The sequence below is a fragment of the Trachypithecus francoisi genome, unplaced genomic scaffold (assembly GCF_009764315.1).
Source record: "Trachypithecus francoisi isolate TF-2019V2 unplaced genomic scaffold, Tfra_2.0 Contig00621, whole genome shotgun sequence".
Lineage (NCBI taxonomy): Eukaryota > Metazoa > Chordata > Mammalia > Primates > Cercopithecidae > Trachypithecus > Trachypithecus francoisi.
Window position 1 is genome coordinate 59,537 of NW_022680771.1, and position 15,012 is coordinate 74,548.

At 43.1% G+C, this 15,012-nt stretch overlaps 1 long non-coding RNA gene across 2 annotated transcripts; it reads right to left on the reverse strand.

The window, feature by feature from the left end:
• Window positions 1-3,514: 3,514 nt before the first annotated feature.
• On the reverse strand, window positions 3,515-14,715 carry LOC117087182. 2 transcript variants are annotated; one of them, XR_004438717.1, is made up of 4 exons: window positions 13,797-14,713; window positions 13,462-13,597; window positions 5,350-5,413; window positions 3,515-4,899 (listed from the first exon to the last, which is right to left on the reverse strand). It is a non-coding gene; the product is annotated as an uncharacterized LOC117087182 (long non-coding RNA). The 2 variants fall into 2 exon arrangements; XR_004438716.1 differs by having other exon boundaries at window positions 13,462-14,715.
• Window positions 14,716-15,012: the final 297 nt, after the last annotated feature.

Sequence of the window (15,012 nt, forward strand, 5' to 3'; positions counted from 1 at the left end):
TCAGCTCTGGGGAGCCATCCTGGCCTTCTGCTTCTTCCCGGGCCGCCTTAAGGGGCTCGCCTCGCCCTGAGTCTCCCTGCTGGTGGCGCGGTGGTGCTTCTGGATGTCACCTCCAGGTTCTTTTGAGACTGCGGCTGGCACCCGGGGACTGGCACCTGTGGATTGGACTCCCCACGCTGGGATCACGGACCTCCAGCGCCGCTGCGGGCTGAAGGCGACCTCAACGTGGAGCTGCTGCCAGCGCCGCAGGCCCGAGGGAGGCCCAGGATGCTGCCTCTAGGCCCCAAGAAGGGCAGTTTCAGAAAGTCTTTGGCCTGATGGAAGGCGGTGCGGCTGAGAACGGCTGGCGGTGTTGCTTGGTAAACCGAGACCAAGAGGCCCACAGCCTCCATCAGGAACCAGGTACTTCTGCAAATCTGGGACTTCAAAGAGAAGTAATGGCATCAAGTTGACAGACACCAGGAACACCCAGAGGTCCCTGGTCTTGTCTGTCCTTCCGCGCTCAGGAGCGAGTATGGCCGCAGGGACGCCATCCGCCCACAAACCCATGGTGTTTGCTGCCACTGTGCGCGGAGATGCGCTCCCCGAGGTCACTGTCGGCCAGGACACGGGGATCACATCAGCCGAAGCATCCCACACTGACACTCAGTATTGACCTTCCCCGGACGTTGCTGGATTTTTTCCTTTTTAAAACAATTTGTAGTGGGAGAACAAAAAAGGGCATCCTCAGAGCTTTTGCAAAACTTCTCCTGGACCTGTGGTTTTATGGTGTTCACCTCTGCGTTGTACTGACCACTAATTGGCCAGAGCTCCTAAGGCCTATAAGGGTCTCCCTGCCCCACTGGACGCTTTAGACACCTCTGGGGGCCCCCGCCGCTCAGGAGGATAAAAGTCCTCAGGGGCCTGCTGCCGGGAGGAGGTGCAGACCTGCAGCCCCTGGCCATCGCGCCTTCCTCCATTCCAGACTGGAAAGAGACCTTGGCCTCCACCCCAGAGGCCCTCATGACCTTGGGACCCACACTTTAGAGGCCACGCGCATTTCCACTGCCAAAGCAATGACACAGGAGATGGAAATTCTTTTGCCTTCACTATCTGCCTAAGTAATTTCTCTATTAGAGCCCAGAGTGGTGGGGCCCACACTGCCAGCTGACACATGAAAGTGTGGCAACGATGTGGTGGTGTGTCCGTGTGGCAGCGTGGTGGTGTCTGTGGGCAATGTGTCCACCTTTCTGTGTGGTGGTGTGTCCGTGTGCAGTGTGTCCGCCTTTCTGTGTGGTGGTGTGTCCGTGTGCAGTGTGTCCGCCTTTCTGTGTGGTGGTGTGTCCGTGTGCAGTGTGTCCGCCTTTCTGTGTGGTGGTGTGTCCGTGGGCAGTGTGTCCGCCTTTCTGTGTGGTGGTGTGTGTCCGTGGGCAGTGTGTCCGCCTTTCTGTGTGGTGGTGTGTCCGTGTGCAGTGTGTCCGCCTTTCTGTGTGTGGTGTGTCTGTGTGGTGGTGTCCGTGTGCAGTGTGTCCGCCTTTCTGTGTGGTGGTGTGTCCGTGGGCAGTGTGTCCGCCTTTCTGTGTGGTGTGTGTCTGTGTGGTGGTGTCCGTGTGCAGTGTGTCCGCCTTTCTGTGTGTGGTGTGTCTGTGTGGTGTGTGTCCGTGTGCAGTGTGTCCGCCTTTCTGTGTGGTGGTGTGTCCGTGGGCAGTGTGTCCGCCTTTCTGTGTGGTGGTGTGTCCGTGTGCAGTGTGTCCGCCTTTCTGTGTGGTGGTGTGTCCGTGTGCAGTGTGTCCGCCTTTCTGTGTGGTGGTGTGTCCGTGGGCAGTGTGCCCGCATTTCTGTGTGGTGGTGTGTCTGTGTGCAGTGTGTCCGCATTTCTGTGCGGTGGTGTGTCTGTGTGGTGGTGTGTCTGTGTGGTGGTGTGTCTGTGTGCAGTGTGTCCGCATTTCTCTGTGGTGGTGTTTCCATGTGGCAGTGTCTGTGTGGTGCTGTGTCCATGTCGTGCTGTGTTCATAGATCTGCGTGGTGATGTCTCCATGTGACAGTGTGTTTGTGTATCCGTGTGACAGTGTGTCTGTGTGTCCTTGTGTCCGCATGGCAGCGTCTGTGGGGTGGTGTCTGACAGTGTGGAGGTGTGTCCGTGTCACAGTGTGGCGGTGTGTCTGTGTGTGTGGCAGTGTCCATGTGGCAGTGTCTGTGGGGTGGTGTCTGACAGTGTGGAGGTGTGTCCATGTCACAGTGTGGTGGTGTGTCTGTGTGTGTGGCAGTGTCCATGTGGCAGTGTCTGTGTGTGGTGGAGTCTGACAGTGTGGAGGTGTGTCCATGTCACAGTGTGGCGGTGTGTCTGTGTGTGTGGCAGTGTCCATGTGGCAGTGTCTGTGTGGTGGAGTCTGACAGTGTGGAGGTGTGTCCGTGTCACAGTGTGGCGGTGTGTCTGTGTGTGTGGCAGTGTCCATGTGGCAGTGTCTGTGTGTGGTGGAGTCTGACAGTGTGGAGGTGTGCCCGTGTCACAGTGTGGCGGTGTGTCTGTGTGTGTGGCAGTGTCCATGTGGCAGTGTCTGTGTGGTGTCTGACAGTGTGGAGGTGTGCCCGTGTCACAGTGTGGCGGTGTGTCTGTGTGTGTGGCAGTGTCCATGTGGCAGTGTCTGTGTGTGGTGTCTCACAGTGTGTAGGTGTGGCCATGTCACAGTGTAGCGGTGTCGTGTGTGTGTGGCAGTGTCCATGTGGCAGTGTCTGTGTGTGGTGTGTCTGACAGTGTGGAGGTGTGTCCATGTCACAGTGTGGTGGTGTGTCTGTGTGTGTGGCAGTGTCCATGTGGCAGTGTCTGTGTGTGGTGGAGTCTGACAGTGTGAGGTGTGTCCATGTCACAGTGTGGCGGTGTGTCTGTGTGTGTGGCAGTGTCCATGTGGCAGTGTCTGTGTGGTGGAGTCTGACAGTGTGGAGTGTGTCCGTGTCACAGTGTGGCGGTGTGTCTGTGGTGTGGCAGTGTCCATGTGGCAGTGTCTGTGTGTGGTGGAGTCTGACAGTGTGGAGTGTGTCCGTGTCACAGTGTGGCGGTGTGTCTTGTGTGTGGCAGTGTCCATGTGGCAGTGTCTGTGTGGTGTCTGACAGTGTGGAGGTGTGCCCGTGTCACAGTGTGGCGGTGTGTCTGTGTGTGTGGCAGTGTCCATGTGGCAGTGTCTGTGTGGTGGTGTCTCACAGTGTGTAGGTGTGGCCATGTCACAGTGTAGCGGTGTCTGTGTGTGTGTGGCAGTGTCCATGTGGCAGTGTCTGTGTGTGGTGGTGTCTGACAGTGTGGAGGTGTGGCCGTGTCACAGTGTGGCGGTGTGTGTGTGTGTGGCAGTGTCCATGTGGCAGTGTGTCTGTTCATGTGAGAGTGATGCTGTGTCCCTGGACAGTGTGGTGATGTCTGTGTGTCTGTGTGTCCCTGTGGTAGTGTGGTCGTGTGTCCTTATGGTGATGTCTCCGTGTGTCTGTGTCTGTGTGACAGTCTGGTGCTGTGCCTGTGTGATGACTTCTCCATATGTCTGTCTGTCCGTCCATGTCACAGTGTGGCAGTGTGTCCGTGTCGTAATGTCTCCGTGTGTCTGTACATGTGACAGTGTGGTGGTGTGTCCGTGTGTCCGTACGGTGATATCTCCATGTGTCTGTGTGTCTGTCCATGTGGCAGTGTCTGTGTGGTGGTGTCTTCGTGTGGTGCTGTGTCAGTGTGACAGTGTGGCGGTGTTCCTTCCCCAGTGTGTAGTGCTGGCACCTTGCCCTCTCAGCCCAGGATGCCCCAGAAGGCCCCAGCTTGGCGGGCAGGAGGTGGCTCCTGTGGAGGGAGGTGCAGGGAGCCCCGACAGCGGAGTTTGTGGGGTCCCCTGCATTGGGTGGGAGTGAGGAGAAAGGCACCCGGGCAGCCAGGACAAGCCTGGGCCTGCCCTAAGGAGGTGACCTGCTCTGGGCCTGCATTTCCTGGGCCCAGTACTCCAGCTCAGTCATCTTGTCCTGAGTCCTTCCTGGGCCTTGGAGAGTGCTGAGATTTGAAGAAGGGAAGGTCATCTTTGTTGCGGAAAGCCTGATGTGTTTCTCTATTGCTGTCACTTTTCAGCCTCATCTCTGGTGAAACATCAAACATCGGACACCTTCTGCGGAGAAAACTCCTGGAAGTAAATGTGGGGACTGGCAGGATCCAACCAGAGGAGTCACAGGCGGATTTCTGTTTGGTTGGAGATCTGCGTTTTTCCCTGTGGGTGGCGGAAGCGGAGCAGCTCTGCAGCGGGAAGGAAGGTGGGTTCTGTGTCACAGGAAGGTCCTGGCCTGGGGCGGAGGGGCGAGAGGGGATGGGCGGCCAGGGGCTGTGCAGGCCAAGGGGCAGTGTGCATCCCCCCTGCTGGTCGCCCAGGAGGAGGACAGGTCCTGGCTTGGCGGGATCAGAGGCAGCGAGGCTGCGGTCCTCGAACCAGGTGTGATGGCTGGCAGAGCCGTAGGCCATGGCGGAGGGGGACTCCCGGGCACCTGCTGTACATCCTCGAGACCAGGACACACACCGGCCTCTGGAGGCCAGGCGGAGCAAGCGAGGGGCGCCAGGCAAGGTTTGGGGTTCCCGCGGCGGGAGGTGGGTCCCTGGACCCTGGTATCCTGCTGCTGTCCGGAACATGGGCCGCCTTCCCTCGGGCGCGCCCCTCCAGGGTCGGGACCTCAGCACAGCTCCTGGCTGGTGAGAGGATGGGGCGGAGGCCTCAGGTCCCAGCTGGGTCTGCAGTTTCCGCCACTGGTGGAGGCGCCGGGCCGAGCTCAAGCTGTGCCCAGGCAGGAAACTCTCCGACCTTGCCAGCTTTCGCGCCAGCTTTGGTGACTCTCTCCAGCTCAGCTTCAACACCGTTCAACAGTTCTGTGTTCTCTATTATCACAAGAATTCTTTCTGTATTTGCTATCCTTTACCAAATAAGAATTGAAAGATGCATGTGGAGTGATATCACAGTTGAAACATTAAAAATATATAATTTCAAGTATTTAATTTTAATTTTCTAAGAAGTAAAATTATGACTCTAGTGCTAATATAAGATCAACACGTATCAACAGTGTTATTCAACTCAGTAAGCAATGAAGGTTCCAGTAATAGGTTCAAATCATTACAAGGAACATTAAAGTAGCTTTACAGCCAATGTTAAGGTCAGATCATTGGTTAGTTACAATACTGATTAGTATCCAACATAGTCAGAATCTGTCATCTTTGTGAGTTATCTCTTCCATGGCACAGAAATTATGCGTTTCTCTACTGTACAAAATATTTATCTTTTCTGCTACTTCTGCACATAAAAATATTGCTAGTCACAAAAGACCAGGATTGCACTGAAAAAAAAAAATCTGAGTACTATCTCTCACCTGTATTCATACTTCTTTTCTTCGTTTATGAAATATCTTTGAACTGCATTTTCTATCTGAAGGTCTGTGGAGAGAGAGAGTAAAATGAATAAAAGCATAGTAAGTGAATATTTTGATAACATTTACAGCTTTATTCATGTCTAATGAACATAAAACACACTACCAATATTTAAAGTGTAATGAGATGAATTTGATGTATACATGTGCCCATTAAACAATCACCATGAAGGGGTCAGTGAGCATATCCAGTACTCTCAAAGCTTCCCAGTTCCCCTTGGTAATGCACGCTCATACCTCTCAGGTGTGAAGTACTGAGCTACACACACACACACACACACACACACACACACTGGTATATCTAATTGTTTCAGAAGCATTTGTTGAAAATGTTATGTCCATGAATGCTCTAAGAACTTTATTAAAAACTAGCTGAAAGCTGATATACATGTGTATATCTATATTTGTACTACATCATCTTAAGTACTGTAACTTGATCAGTCTTGAAACCAGGTGCTGTTAATTCTCCCACAGCACCTGGTTTCAAAGTAATTGTTTCCTTTCAAAGTAATTTGCCTTTATAGGTCGTCTACCCATCGACGTACATTTCAGAATTTTAGTTTCTCAATTTCTAAAATAAGGAATACAGCTGTGATTTGATTGGAATTCTTATAGATCAATGTGGGAAGAATAGACATTTTAACAGTATTGAGATTTATGACTCATACATTCCATTGATTGAGGTCTCTTATTTATTTTAACAATATTTGTAGTTTCATAGTTTTCAAACGTTTCTCTTTTTTGCAGGTTTATCCCTAAGTACTACACGCGTTGATATTTGCAATAATATCAAAATTATGGTAATATTAATGTAAACGTTTTATTTTTTCCTCCAGTAATTGTCAGGTAGCTTTAAATCATAATTTAATTGTATGATACAACGGGCTTTTGAGAAACGTATACATATCGTATATATACATTTTTTTCAGTTTGGCAGATTGACTCCACTATCATTTCATAATTTAAAATTGCACTAATTACCGCCAGGCTGCTCTCAAGGACAATACATCAAAATATGTATCATGTTTCAGTTTATTTAGCATGATGAAACTCTCACATTGCACTTACTTTTGGAAACCTGCAATAAAACAATAATGTAAATATCAGCTCACAGGCGACATATGGGTACATGTGACAATTTTCTAAATATCGACGTTTCGCTATTTAATTCTAGGTTTATATTGTCAATTTTTTCCCTCCTCTTGAAACTCTCTTACGCTGCTTATTAAATTTTGGTTCAATTCTCTCCCTACTTTTTCCCCTAATCTACTTTCGAATATTTTAGTGATGTTCTGCTCCTTTTCATTTGGACACTTGTAAAAAGCTGTGTAATTTCTCCTTTGTATTAAAATGCAAATCCATATGCAAAATAAATGAGCGCAGGGACCAAACAGATGTTTGTGCAGCGTGTCCATGAGCAGTATTATCCACAATAATCAAAGGGAGGGAGCAGCCCATGTGAATATTGACGGATGAGTAGTTAAAAAAATGTGGTATATACAGCAACATCATAATATTCAGCCCAAAATATATTCTGAACATGCTATGAAATAGATGAAACTTTTAAGATATGCCAAGTGAAATAAGCCAGTCCGAGAAATTCAAACATTCTGTATCATGCCATTTCTGTGAGTTACTTAGTGAAATTTGTGGAGACAGAAAGTAGAATGGTGATTGCTAGGGGGAGGGGCAGGGAGAGGAATGGGAAGTTGGTGTTCAATGAGTACAGAGTTTTAGTTGGAGAAGAAGACAAGTTTTGGAGGTCTGTGGTGGTGGCTGTTGCACAACAGTGCAAACATACTTAATGCCACAAAACCGTGCACTTAAAGTGATTAAAAAGGTAAATCTTATGTTCTGTATACCTTTCCAGAATTATAAACCTGCAATCATAGTATAGAAATAGAACATGTTATATAGCTTTAGGTGATGATATTTTACACATTTGCACATAATTAGAATTTCAAAGCCTTAATTTCAGATAAGGTAGTCTAGGACAAAACAATATTGATGTAAGAAAGCCATAGGCAATGTTATTTTAAATCAGATTTACTGGAGAAATTTATTGAATGGTCAATTTTCTTTGCCAATATTACTGTATTCTTATTTCTAGTAACAGAAGTGTGAAAAAGCATCAAGGAAACATAAATTGCATTCTTTTTTTTTTTTTTTTTTTTTTTGAGACAGAGTCTCGCTCTGTCGCCCAGGCTGGAGTGCAGTGGCCGGATCTCAGCTCACTGCAAGCTCCGCCTCCGGGGTTCACGCCATTCTACTACCTCAGCCCCCAGAGTAGCTGGGACTACAGGCGCCCGCCACCTCGCCCGGCTAGATTTTTGTATTTTTTTAGTAGAGACGGGGTTTCACCGTATTAGCCAGGATGGTCTCGATCTCCTGACCTCGTGATCCGCCCGTCTCGGCCTCCCAAAGTGCTGGGATTACAGGCTTGAGCCACCGCGCCCCATAAATTGCATTCTCATACTGACTGCATACAATAGTTCTGAAAACAGTGGAAGTTATATTTATCCCCCATAAATAAAACATGAATAACAAAACAAAACAAAAATTAATAGGAGACAATTCAAATAATGGCGACCTGTTATTCCTATCTAGTTAAGTACTATTCTTTTCTAAGAGGAATTTGATATTTTAAATATATTATCTGAGATGTCTATATTTATATTTTGAGATGCTATACAAACTTGAGTCAGTGACATGGAATTTTATAAATCAAGAAGCTTATTCTGGAGCCATTTCTTTTGAAGTTTTCTCTGAACTACTAAAGAAGCATTAATGATCCATAAATTATATTATCTATATTTACAGCATTTAAAATGTGGTCAGCAGGAAATATTAGCTACAGAGTAAGCTAAATAAATTAAACATGGAATGAAGATTTGTCCTTAAATATAATTTACAAGCAGACTTTGATATTTGTTTTTCACAAGTGAAGCATTCTTATAAAGTGTCATGACCTTTTGGGGGAACCTCTGGGAAAAATCAAGAAACTCTGAAGCTACACTCTCCCTAACTCTCTTTACAGGGAGCTCCCGTAGCTCCTACAGAAATGAGTGGCTGAGATTCTTGATTGCATAGCAGAACTTCTCATCCCAACCCTTTCCCTTTTTAGTGTCTGTGTATCAGTATAAAAGTTCTGTAAACTGTAGTTCCTTATTTTAATCCCAAAGCACAGTAACAATATATTTCATCCTAGGGTTGGCAGTTTCTGTGAGTGTTTTGTTTAATTCTCAAAACTCTATCTACAGGATTCTAAAGAGCCTAAAAAGTACAATATTTTAAAAAGGGGAAAGAGACAAAGGGAAAGAAAATAAAATCAATAGCCGATTCTGTCACTGTTATTAAACACCAGAATACCTTTCTGTTAATCTAATTAAAATTCGTGACATTGTTTAGCATTTATGTCTTGAACAAAAGTTTGGAATCCTGAAAAAGAAATTTAATTTGCTAATAAATAAATTTGAGTTGAGTTGAAATCCTTATATATTACTTCAAATAAGAACAGAAGATGAATTATGATATAGAAAATTCTGTCTCTCATTGTCCAAAATCTAATAGTTAAAATGAACTTATTGAATAATACTATTTGCCAGGCATGTGGCTTACATCTGGAATCCCAATACTTTGGGAGGCAAAGGCAGGTGGATTGTTTGAGCTCAGGAGTTACAGACCAGGTTCGGCAGTATGGTGAAACCCAATCTTGAAAAAAAAAAAAAAAAGCCAGGTATGGTGACTTGCCTGTAGTCCCAGATACTCAGGAGGATGAGGTGGGAGGATAACATGAGCCTGGGGAAGCTGGGGCTGCAGTGCACCATGATTGTGCCACTGCACTCCAGCTTGGGCAACAGACTGAGACCCTGTCTCAAAGAAAGAAAGAGAAAGAGAATGACAGAACAAGAGAAAGAAAGCAAGAAAGCAGGAAGGAAGGAAGGAAGGAAGGAAGGAAGGAGAAAGGAAGGAAGGAAGGAAAAATAATGTTTTTGGTGCCAATAATCTTTGTGAAATCATACGTGGAATTTTGCTTTAATGAAATAGATTTAACTAAGTTGTGACACGATTTAAGTGTACTGACCCTAGCAATCAGAGGCCTCCGAATCCCCACAATGACCTGACAGTTTTGTTTGACAATTGATTCTCCTATCATACATACAGCATAGTCAGAATTTCAGAACTCCAACTTTCCCTATGCTATTTGTGCACATTGCTTAACATTTCTAAGACTCGATATTTTTACTCTTAAAATACTACTAATATTAGTACCTAGTTTTTATCATATAATGTGTATCAAAAGCATTATACTTTCAGGCAGATAGCAGTTTCTCAGTAAATATTTGCTAATGTTTTAGTACAAACAGGAAAATTGGATTGTGATATTTATGACACGTTGATTCTCCTTCTAGAAATATTTAATTGTTTCTAAAACTTGTTTTCAAGTAGAGCAGTATTTTGTGTTCAAATTGAAAATACTATATGTTCATACTTTTTTTAAAAAAAAGTATTGCTTGAATATTTTCATTAAAAAAGTATTCGTAAATGAGCTTGAGCCAGGAGGACAGGAGGGATCAGTAAAATAAGGCTTTGTGGCATAGGAGACATTTGGTGGAGAGCTTTCAGCTCAAATAAGACTTGAAAAAAAAGAGAGAATTTTTATAACAAATGTAAAGGCAGGATTTACCCTGATGAGCTTGTGAAGAAAATACACAGTGTAATGTAATTCAAAAGAGACTAATCAGTCAAAGTAGTTTTGAAGGGAATATCTTGAAGAGAGAGAACCTAAAATGAAGATCAGGTATGTACTTATTTTAATAATCTACCCGAGAGATAGAAAGCACTGAGTTTTTTTAATTGATCACAAAGGGAAATTCGTTTCAAGAACCATTCTTTGTTCAGCCTAAAGCAGATTTTACATTTTGAAACAATGACATTGTTTGTTCTAAGTAGATAATATCCGAATTCGTGTCTATATGAATAATTCTGTTCTCAATAAAAACACTTTATTCACACAACTGATGATTCTCTGCATTTGATTTAGTGCTGAAAGGCCAAAGGGAGACTGATAAAATTTTAGAGTTGCAAGCAGCTTAAAGGGAAAATCATGATCATATTCAACTCATCATGACTGAAATAAGAAAACAAAGCAAAAAATAAATAAGAAAAAAATTGACTACATGAACATTTGCTTCTCTCCTAAGAATCAAAATCCTTAATTTGCTGTGGCATAAAAGCATCTAGGTCCACAAGCCATGCAAAAGTCTACTGTTTCTGGGAGATAAGAAGAAGCGAAACACATCAGTTTTCAGAGAAGGTTAAGAAACCTCTCACATCCTACTCCACCCCACCTGAGACCAGGCAAAGGATCACTGCTTCTGGGGGACAGATGGAGGAAAAATACTTCCCCATCAGGAGAGGAACAAGGATTGTTTCGGGGTCCAGGATTTTGCACTAATGCAGAGTCGTGCTACTGTGGTAAAGGGTTGGAAAGTCTCCATCCAGTGACCACAGACAAAGGTGCATTGTTCCTATGGAAGGAGAAAGAAAAGAGCTTGCCCTTATTGTGGGTTTGAAAACTTTCAATGATATAAATCAAAGGTTTTCTACCACTGAGGTGGCAAGAAGCAAGGTATTATTTCTTCCTCAAAAACCAACACAGGTAAGTGACAGTTTGACTCCCACTGGAATAAGAGTCGCGAAGTGCTAAAAATATCCCTTCTCTGAGAGTCTGGTGATGAAACTGGCTCCAAAATAACATGAATCATTCCTCTGCCCCCAACCTGAATTTTCTGCCTAGTCACACACACACACAAGAAATGATGTTCTACAGTTAGAGAGGAACAAGAAAGTGGAGAGAGACCCTCTCTGTGACATAGGTGGTAAGGACTACCGGAAGGTAACTGTGGAACAGGAGCATTGGCATATGCCCTCCAGAGCCTAAGGCCCCACACAGGGCACATGGTATGGCAGCCTACTGCTGCAGAAATTTAAGTTACATGGTTCACTGAATGTTTCAGACACCACAGCAAAAACCAACCTTTGTTCCTGCCCGCACTAATAGCATGACACAAGCCAAAATGAAACAGAAACATAAAACAATCTTGACATAAATAATCATCTCGTGAGCTACTGTTTTTGTACATCTGATGATTTGCATTTTTTAGAAATTGGGAGACACATAAAAGCAAATTAGAAATTTGAGTTATGAGTTATAATATTTTCAAAAGATAAAAAGTCAACAGAATCAAATTCAGAGATAATTCAGATGTTGGAACTAAATGCAAGTAATTTAAAATAATAATGATCAAAATGTTAAAGGATCTAGTTAAAAAAAAGACATGCATGGAAAAATGAGGAATTTCAGCAGAGATGGGAACAGTAAAAGGCAAAAGCTAGAAATAAGTGAAAGCTTGAGAACAGAGATGAAGAATTACATCCTCAAGCTGATTAGCAGACTGGTCATCAGAGTTAAGAAAGAAGCAGTAAATTTTATAATAGGTCAACACAAGTTATTCGAATGGCAGCACAAAGGGAGGAAAGAGAAAAACAAAATAATCCAATGAACCAAGCAAATAAAATACTATAGTGCATCCAAGAATTCTCTGGAATTAGTTAATATGAAATTAACTAAAATGCAATTACTTGGAATTCCAGAAGGAGATTAAAAACAGAGTGTGAGAGAAGAAAACTTTGAAAAAGATGACTGAGGACACCAAGTAACCTCAAAAAGCTCCAAGAAAGATTAATACAAAATTTAAAGAACGCTAGAATAATCACACTAGTCTAACTGCTGAAAACCAAAGATTAGCATAAATCTTGAATTCAGTCACAGAAAAATAGGAACATTGTGTACAGAGATAAACAGAAACAAACATTACAGTGAACTGCTGGTCAGCAACTCTGCAAGTCAGAAACCAATGATACAAATTTTTAAATAACTGAAAAAAGTCAGTCCCCAATCTTATAATTAAATGAAGACATTTTCAGATTAACCCTGGAAGATTCCCTTGCTAACAGGTCTGCACTAAAATAAATGTCAAAATGATTTCTTGAGGCAAAAGGAATATGGAAGCAGATGAAAGTTGAAACTACACCAAGAAATAAAGAGTGCCAGGGAAGATATAAAGATATGTAGCCCAATTATTTTACATTGCTCTAAAGATCATGGATTGTCTACATTTTTTTTTTTTTTTTTTTTTGAGACGGAGTCTCGCTCTGTCGCCCAGGCTGGAGTGCAGTGGCCGGATCTCAGTTCACTGCAAGCTCCGCCTCCCGGGTTCCCGCCATTCTCCTGCCTCAGCCTCCCGAGTAGCGGGGACTACAGGCGCCGCCACCTCGCCCGGCTAATTTTTTGTATTTTTTTAGTAGAGACGGGGTTTCACTGTGTTAGCCAGGATGGTCTGGATCTCCTGACCTCGTGATCCGCCCGCCTCGGCCTCCCAAAGTGCTGGGATTACAGGCTTGAGCCACCGCGCCCGGCCTACATTTTTTTTTAAAAAAGAGTAACTTCACATCATGGAATTCATAATATTTGAGACTATAATGCATGACATATATAGTGTAAAGCAGGGAGGAAAGAGAAACATACATTTTAAGGTTTTTATACCATAGTCAATATAATACAAATTATAGGTTACTGTAATAAGGTAGAATAGGTATTGAAATCTCTAGAGAAACAATGAACATTTTAAAAAGATTATATGTGCATTAATGTTTTCATAGAACTTCTAGCTTTTATTTATTTGTTTTTATTTATTTTATTTTATTTTATTTTATTTATTTATTTTAGAGACGCAGTCTTGACCTGGAGTACAATGGCGTGATCTCAGCTCACTACAACCTCCACCTCCCAGGTTCCGATGATTTTCCTGCCTCAGCCTCCCAAGTAGCTGGGATTACAGGTGCATAGTGTGTGGATATTTTCTTCCATTCTGTAGGCTGTCTGTTTGATCCCTTGATAGCTTCTCATGCTGTGCAGAAGCAGCTCTTTAGTTTAATTAAATCACACTTGTCAGTTTTCATTTTGCTGGCAATTGTTTTTTGAGTACTTACCCACAAATTCATTGCCAAGTGCAATGTCCAGAAGAATATTTCCTAGTTTTTCTTCCAGGATTTTTATAGTCAGAGGAAGTAATCTTATGCCAATGGGTCTTATCAATCAAATGACTCCACAGTGAGACTCATTACTCTGAAAAATTAATCTTGTTATAATGATGGAAATATAAATATTTGAAAGTAAAAGCAGATGCCACCTTTTTGCTAGAATTCTACAAGGCAAATTGCTATAAGAGAGGCAGAGGAAATATATATATATCTCCAAAATATAATTTGCAGTGAAATAAATGAAAGCACATTATAAATAAACTTACCTGATTTTACAAACTAACCTGTAAAGGGATTTCTACTCATTTTTCTATTGCCTGCATTGCCCTTTCTTCTAGATTCAATGTATAATTTTGTACATCATCACCAATTTGTCTTCACCAGTGTGTTGTTTCCATATGCTTCTTAAGATTTAATATTTCTTCTTCCAACATATTTTTATCCTCCTCAAGTTTTTTACATTCCTGTGGTACTTTTTTCGTAGATAATAACTCCCATTGAATAACTTGATTTTATTTAGTCAAATAGACATATTTTGAAGATACAGCTCCCAGCTGTGTTGTAAGATCATCAAACTACATTAATAAAATAATACAGCTTGATAATGGAGGCTGAGAACAATCTCATACAAAACCAGTAACACATTTTGAAATACATTTACTTGCAATAAAATGTTATGTATAATACGCATTCTTTAAATGTTAACCCTTAAGTTACTCAGAAATTCAAGAATAAAGTAAAAGCCACCATGAGTCACAATCATACATTCTTTACTATCGTCTTTGCCACAGAACTTCTGCACTTGATCTTTCTTTTATTGTTCTGATAATTTGTGTTTGTTCCTCCTTAAATGGTTCCAAGTTAATCCTTTTTAGAAAGTCTCAAACCCCCTTCTCTCATCATCATGCCCCAAAATTTGTCAAAAAAAAGTTTCAGAGATATTATATTGAGTTATTGAGACCAAAGTCAACAAATGGATCTTAGAATAAGACTTTGAAAACAATGTAATACTCTATGCTAGGCATGGTGGCTCATGCCTGTAATCCCAGCACTTTAGGAGGCTGTGGCAGAAAGATCACTTGAGGATGGGAATTTGAGACCAGCCAGAGCAACACAGTGATACCATACTCTCAACAACAACAACAACAAAACCACATTTAGAAAACTAGCCAGGCATGGTGCCTCATGCTTGTAGCTCCTACTAGTTGGGAGACCAAGGGAAAATGATGGATGGGACTCAGAGTTCATGGCGGTGGTGAATTATGACAAAATCACAGCACTTCTGCCTGGATAAGAGGCAAAGACCCTATCTCAAAAAACCACAAAATAATCATATAAATAAGGATTCTAATGCCATAAGCCTTTCCCTAGGCTGTAAATGTTCTATGCTAATTGGAATTGCATTTTAAAACATAAAGTCCTCCTCAAGATGGCTTGTGGAGGTAACCAAGAAGCCCGCTGTGCCATACAAGCCCGGAGGCATGGACTGGAGCCCTAAAG